General features: G+C 33.6%; 1 long non-coding RNA gene across 3 annotated transcripts; it reads left to right on the top strand.

The window, feature by feature from the left end:
- Nucleotides 1-2,474: 2,474 nt before the first annotated feature.
- Nucleotides 2,475-5,959, top strand: LOC145585002 (uncharacterized). 3 transcript variants are annotated; one of them, XR_014100498.1, is made up of 9 exons: nt 2,475-2,870; nt 3,024-3,101; nt 3,763-3,915; nt 4,298-4,429; nt 4,539-4,580; nt 4,714-4,792; nt 4,888-4,964; nt 5,081-5,126; nt 5,633-5,959. It is a non-coding gene; the product is annotated as an uncharacterized LOC145585002 (long non-coding RNA). The 3 variants fall into 3 exon arrangements; XR_014100497.1 differs by having other exon boundaries at nt 2,476-2,859; nt 4,888-4,982; XR_014100496.1 differs by having other exon boundaries at nt 2,476-2,870; nt 4,888-4,982.
- Nucleotides 5,960-6,341: the final 382 nt, after the last annotated feature.

Here is a 6,341-nt window from a genome sequence, read left to right as displayed (position 1 = left end):
ATCAAAATTACGCACATGATTACTTAGAACTTTTCGAGTCTCATCCACTCATTCTAAATTATTGTCGAAATAAATTTTAGGAATTAAAATAGAAATCCTCCCCAGTGGAGTCGCCAAAAAATCGTAGGGAATAATTTCAAGCATCCAACACTTGAGCCCCATTGTGATTATACACTTAAGTATGATGGTGTCCAAAGGGAAGGAAGCTAGAGCAAAAGAGTCGCCAACAAGTTTTAGGAACTTGTAAACCGTTCACAGGGTGAAGGTTACACCCCTTCACGATCCATGAGTCGCTAACTCCATAGTGGTCTGCAACCATGACTGGATATTCGGGGATGAAGGTACAAATCCAACCTAAAAGAGATCGAACCTGTCCTAAAAAGGCCTCTACTTTATTCTTCTCATATTCATGTGCGCTTTCTGACTAACATACAAACAATATATTAATCTTAAACCTGTTTAATCTATGTTGGTTGAATATTAATGCACAAACAAAACTATTATTGGCGATCACTTGAATTAAAATCACATTAGCCTAAACAAGATTGTTAATTATCTTATTAAGCGTGATTACAAGTACAAATTCCCTTTAAACCTACAAGAGAGGGCGTGATCAACCAATAACATAATAATATCAAGCAACAGAATAACAACAATCATCATAATATTCTCAATCTCATCAAAGCATAATAATAGCAAGGTCCTAGGCATGATACTAACAAGATTAATAACAAATCCTAGCATGTCACTAAATAATAAAAATCAAAGATTTATCCCTAACATGATACTAAAATGATATAAGAAATAAGAGGCAACCTAAACACGATATTAGAATGCAATAACATCCTAACATGATACTAGGAATCATAAAGACATCCTAACATGATAGTAGGAATTAAAATAATCTAAGCATGGTTCCTAAAGAAATAGAGCAATTGAATAACTTACTTTTTTGCCTCGTATCTCTTTCTATCAAAACAATACACACGTTAGTAACTTCAAGGAAAATATTAAATCAAACAATTAATTTAACAAATTGAAATAGGGATTTGGGACCAAACCCTCAGAAATTATCAACCTTCCACGTCTAGGGTGAAAGCAACTTTGAGCTTGGCTAGGTGTGTCTAGAACTCGTGAATGCAGTATTTTTATTTGAAAAGGGAAGGCTAGAAAGAGGGAGAAAGAATAAGCTTCTAGCTTAAGAGAGAGAAGAGAAAAGATGATTGTTGTTGATTTAAAAACGGAGAATATCGACCCTATTTATAGAGAAAATAGTCCGAAAACGATAGTAAAGAGTTAGAATTCGAATTGGAATAAAATTGGTTTTGTGGCAGAGCGACAAGGTCCAGCACGGCGCGACAGGGCCATCGCGGCGCGACAGGGTCGTCGCGGCGCACTGAGATAGTTTTTTGCGGATTTTGTTTTTATCATATCTTTTGATTCAGAAGTCGAAATAAGTCATAAAATTTTTTTTGGAAAGCTTTCGAAGTCTACTTTATAACCCAATTAGAGTTAGATTAAAATCTTTTGTAGAATAAAAGATATGGCAGAAATAGTGGGACGGTGTCGGTTTTGAATAGAGTTTTGTATTTCTTTCATATCTTTTTCGTTATAGCCCGGAATTAATATTATAATGTATCATTGGAAAGATAATTTAAAGATCTATCCAACCATATAAGATTTGGATAAAAATTATGAGGCACAAAAATAATATTTGATTATCTTTGAACGTATTTTATTTCGAATAGGATTAGGACTTAAAAAAGGAAAGTTTTATTCAATTTCAAACTCTTTGATCTTATCTTTTCAAAAAGGATAATTAAGATCTTTTAAAAACTTATAGAAGCTTCTAATAAATCCTAATTAGTCTAGGAATGGGATTAAACCTTTGGACCCTCCACATAATCATTGGATCGCACATAAAACTCGTTTAGACTCAGTTTAGTATTTTGACCATAACTTCCTCATTATTCATCGGAATTGGGCTTATAATATATCGTTGGAAAGGTCTTTTCAAGAACCATCCAACTACACAATTATTGAACCCATATTATGGAATAAACTAAACAAGATTGGACATTTTCATAAATAGAGTACATTTTCGAAAACAGAAAGAAAGATATTTTTTATTTAAAACAACCGCATCACAAGACTTTTCACACTTTCACTTCGTTCGATAATCAATGACGTGAAAGGTATTCATCACTGTGTTTGGTTTTTGGGGAGACACAATCAGGTGTCTATAACTATCTACCCTCTTGTCCTAAACACTCACCCCATTTTATTACTTGTTACTACGTTGTTCCCGATCCCACTACTACATTTTTTATCTAATGCAATGACTAAATTAGGGCTAATGCAACGGCTACAGATATAGCCGTTGCATCTTCATAGTCTAGTGCAACGGAAGCTTTTCACATGGCAATAAATAGGCCTATTACAACGGCTATGAGAAAGCTGTGGCAATAGGGTGGTCTAACGCAACGGCCGAATTTGAGATGGATGAAAAATTCACATAGGTGCGTATAATAATCCATTTAACTTCCACCCTATTTTCCCCCTAAACCCTTCATTTATTCCAAATGAATCGCCGTCATTTATCTCTCTCCTTCTATGCCTCCAGTTTCTCCACCTCCACCTCCGCCTCTCCTGTACCAACCACACCTACCTCCTTGACTTCTCTATGCTGATTTAGAAGCATAAGTCCCACTCTCTGTTTCTCGCTCCATGGATGCCCCTCACCATACCTTCAACTCCATCGCCGATGTTGAAGATCCTGACCACACGATGGCTCTTTACTCATCTATCGATTATTGATGAGTAATGACGATCTCTGGCGGAGTTACCAAGAAGCTTGAAGTTTGTTAAATGTTTCTCTCTTTTACCCTTCTTGATTTTGTTAACTCGGGTTTTTAAATTGTTAGGGTTTTTGAATTTGCAATTTTCTTCAAGTTTTGCTTTGATGATGGTTCAATTTAATTTTGGTAATTGTTTATTTTATTAATTTGGAGCGTTTGCTGCAGGTATTTCTCTTGATTCTATTCAATGCACTAGGGGCGTGCCACTGTTGCCAAGAAGAAGGCTTGGAGAAATAAGCAAAAGTAAGCTTTCTACTTGTTCTCGATTAATTTCAATTTATTCTTCTGGGTTTAGATAATATGAACATGTAAATTTTCAAGTTTGAAATTCTGGGCAAGATTTTTTTTTTTTTTTTTTTTCTATGTAATTGATTTTTTTATATTGTTTGGATAAGTTGATTGAATATGTTATTGTGAGATTCATGTTGGTGAAATTAGAATTAAGTAGTGTGCTAAAATACTTTGATTTATGGAGTTAAAACCTCTTTTGATTAATAGTAAAGGTGTTTAGTTTTAGGGAAATTATATTAGGGTGCTCCAAAGCTTTCAATTTTTGTAATCTACTTATCAATATATATGTCATGATTGTCATATACAGATTAATAGTTTATCAATTTGAATTCTGCAAAATTAATGTGCTTATGAAACTGTCCATTGTAGATTAGTCATTCCCTTAACTCACAATATAACCATAAGCTACCTAAAAGATCAAGTGTGCTTAATAGAAGTTCTTTTTGCACACCGTCTGTTGTCAAATTACTTGGTTGGTGATTGCATTTTTCAATTTCAAAGGAGTTTTTTCTAGTTCATATACAACCAAAACATAGTGTTGGATCATTATAAGCTTATCTATAAATAACACAAGACATTGGTTTTTTCTGATTGCCTGTATGTTTATTTGCAGGATGCATGGCTTGATAGCCTTGAAGTAGACCCAAAGCTTGCTAATAGAATTTCCACTATTCCTAATAATGATGATGAAGAACAGGAGATGCCTTCTGATGATATATGAAAGATAAAGTGCCGTATAGCTGATGCTCTTGAGCCTGGTGAAACGGTATCGTACTCTTGGTCTTTTCTCTTTTATCTGTTCTGAATTGGTTTGGCCAATCCTTGGTTTGGCCATTCCAACCTTAAGGTTCATTGGAGCCTCTATGATTTTGTTCTAAGCTCTATATCTCTATGCATCAAGCTATGTTAGCCTCAGCAATTTGTCATGTTTAACTGTTGGTTATGTTTATCTCATTGCTTTTTCCAAAAGCCATGCAATTTTAGGAGTCATATAGTGCATACAAGGTGCTTAATATCCTATACCAGGAATCAGTCTATTACACTGCTGCTTACGTTCCTATTTTGTCTATATTATATTACATGTGTTCAGATAGATGCTTTTCTTGCTGTAATGTTGTGGATAACTGTAATAAATTTGTGTCTTGCAGGGTTTACAAGCACTGAAGAGACTGAAAGGTACAACTTACAAGCTAAGAGAGTAAAAATGTCCGTAGAAACTAAACGTGTTTTTGACCAACTCACTAGAGATGCCATGCGATTAATGGAAAATGGAGATTACAGTTGAGCACTTTGTTACTTGTGTCTCTGATTGTTAGCTTTTGATTAACTATTCTATGTTTCCATTTTGCAATAATTATAAGTAGCTTAATTCTTGACTTATCATTGCAGATGTTTATCATGAAGAGCGAGAGGTTTTGGTATGTGAGGCAGGTTTGTATTTTAAGTTGCCAGCCTGTGAATGAAATGAATTCTTTCATTATGTATTTTTTTTTTTAATATTATCTGGCTGAGAACCCTTGAATGTTACTAAATTAATGTGATTTCTGTTGTATACATGGGATAGTTGAATTGCTGTTTTATGCATGATGAATTAAGGTCCTCTTTGTGTGAACATCTTTCAAATCGGTATAATTTTTGTGAAGGTAAATGGTTAATTCATGTTTTCCTGTTTGCTTTTGTGCAATCCTTTTCTGTTTGCTTTTTTTAGTAGTGTGTTTATACTCATCCATATGTCTAGTTTTAGTATTTCTGAGCCGGATAATGACGCCTCTATGCCTAGCATGGACACAAGCACTCAGATGGCTGTGGAAAATGGTAACCAAGATTCAGAAAGTATGGTTAATGCCCATATGATCTATTTCTTTATGTTTACATTCTTTAATAAGAATATAATACCATTGTTGCTGATAATTCATTCTCATTTATTTTAGGTTCTTGGGCCAGGCAAAGTGATTATGTATACGATGAAACATCGGGGTACATTCTTACACCTTTTTAATACTATCTCCTGTATAACCTGTGTTTCTTCTTTTACAGTCCATACTGTTTGAACTTGTTGAGATTTAATTTGAGTAGTTTTATGAACTGTATCTTCTGTTGACACAACTCTCAATGCACAATCACATTTTCCCATCTGTGATTAGTTCTTTGGTGGCGGCTTGGTTGTGCTTATTATGCTTCTCAATCCCAGGTTTATACTTATTATCAACATGGCAGTAAGAGTAAGGCCAACCCTTCTGTTTTAATTTCAGAGAAAAAAGAACCATCAAGTTTTTTTTTTTTTTTTTTTTTTTTTTTTTTTTTTTTTTGAGTGCTTGATTCTTATTTTGTGATTCCAATTATTTTGGAGTTGGTAATTGATATAGAATTTTGGTACTTTATCAAATTGGAGCTTTACCTAAACTAGGCGTTAGCCATATCTGTTGCTTTTGATATTGGCCAATTTATTTTTGCTAAATTATTACCTTATTTTGCTATGACAGGAGATGGACTTGATTGAAGAAACTTTGAACACTGAGTTGCGAAAAGCTCTACCAGCATCAAGTACTAGTAAAAGAGGTGGATACTAAAGCTAAAGAAGATGTTTCCTAAATTGCTTTACTTGAGAAATTGGAGAAGCAAAAGAGAAAGAAATGATAATGCGTAGCAAACAATTACTAAAAATATTGTTGGGGGACAAAATGATTTAGTTTTAACTTTTAATTGTTTTTTTTTCTTAGTTTAACTAGTGATAATTTAACTTTTGTAATTTTCCTTATAGACAATAATGTACAAACTTTTAATTAATATTAATAAAATTCTAATTTTTTTGTTTTTCTGAAAATTCTGATTTTAATTGTTATTATTATTATTATTGTTATTATTATTATTGTTATTATTATTATTATTGTTATTATTATTATTGTTATTATTATTTATTACTATTATTATTATTATTTGCATGCATCAGGTATAGGGAACCCTGGCATTAGGGTACATGCACCGTGCCATTATGGAAACTGTGGCATTAGGTATCATAGATAATGCCATGACAATAATGTTGCTGTTGCATCAGTTATTGATCTAATGCAACGGATCATTAATGCCGTGACATTAGGTGTCATGCTATTGCATTAGACCTATTGCAACGCCAGTGGATGTCACGGTACATGGCCGTTGCATGAGGCCTAAGTCCATGGATTTTGACGCCTA

The sequence above is a fragment of the Chenopodium album genome, chromosome 16 (assembly GCF_948465745.1).
Source record: "Chenopodium album chromosome 16, dcCheAlbu1.1, whole genome shotgun sequence".
Taxonomy (NCBI): Eukaryota; Viridiplantae; Streptophyta; class Magnoliopsida; order Caryophyllales; family Amaranthaceae; genus Chenopodium; species Chenopodium album.
This window is presented reverse-complemented; position numbering and strand designations above follow the sequence as displayed.